The sequence below is a fragment of the Sinocyclocheilus rhinocerous genome, unplaced genomic scaffold (assembly GCF_001515625.1).
Source record: "Sinocyclocheilus rhinocerous isolate Xijiao unplaced genomic scaffold, SAMN03320098_v1.1 scaffold783, whole genome shotgun sequence".
Taxonomy (NCBI): domain Eukaryota; kingdom Metazoa; phylum Chordata; class Actinopteri; order Cypriniformes; family Cyprinidae; genus Sinocyclocheilus; species Sinocyclocheilus rhinocerous.
Window position 1 is genome coordinate 125,462 of NW_015654936.1, and position 885 is coordinate 126,346.

General features: G+C 27.5%; 1 long non-coding RNA gene across 1 annotated transcript in view; it reads left to right on the forward strand.

Moving 5' to 3' along the window:
• Positions 1–14: 14 nt before the first annotated feature.
• LOC107717818 (uncharacterized) overlaps positions 15–885 on the forward strand; it is a 7,675-nt gene continuing 6,804 nt past the window's right edge. The window contains exon 1 of the long non-coding RNA XR_001637345.1: positions 15–25. This is a non-coding gene — a long non-coding RNA (uncharacterized LOC107717818). The remainder of the gene's footprint in view (positions 26–885) is intronic.

The following is an 885-nucleotide window of genomic DNA, read 5'->3' on the forward strand; positions in this document are numbered from 1 at the left end:
GTGTTAGAGAATGTACAAATGTATGGTTAACAGTGTTTATGTCATATTGAAAATTCAGTCTAATTGAAGCTCAGAAAAGGTTTTTTTTTTTTTTTTTGATGAAATTATTAACTTAAATTTCCCATAAATTAAAGAACAATTATTAACTTAAATTTCCCATAAATTAAAGAACAATAACTTTAGTAATAGGATTGAACGGCTGCATATGTAGAATTTGTATAAGATTTTTCAGATTATTTGCTTGTATTTTTCTTTCTTACTATATATATGTAATTTTATGGAAAGATCTATTTTTAATAGGTGGAAATTCATGCTGTAACAGGTTGATTTTAATAGTGTTATATGATTAAAGTGATTTATTGTTGTGTTAAATAATTGTTTATCCAAATTGTTACTTTTGTCGTAATTTCATAAAAGCATGGCAACAGGGTTGATTTTAATATTGTTATATTATCGTAGCCACTTTACATGCTACGTAAATGTTAGGTTAGATAATTGTTTATAGAAATAATGTTACTTCCTAGTTGTCACAGTTTCGTGGAATGATCAGTGATTATTATAAAGTTAAATTATGCAAAACTGGGTTGAATATAATACTGTTACATGATCAAAACCAGTTTTCATGTTGTGTATAGTTACATTAAATAACTGTTTATCCAAATTATGTTCCTGGATGTCCCAGTATGGAATTTGGGGAACATTTATGTGGTAAAGGGTTGGTTTTAAAACTTGTTGCCACTTTTAGATACTGTGTTAATTTTATGTAAGATAATTGTTTATCCAAATTATATTACCTTCTGGGTGACCAAATGTTGTGGAAATAGGGGGGAAATTCACAGGGTAACAGGGTTGATTTATACAGTTATATTATTGTTTCCACCTTTA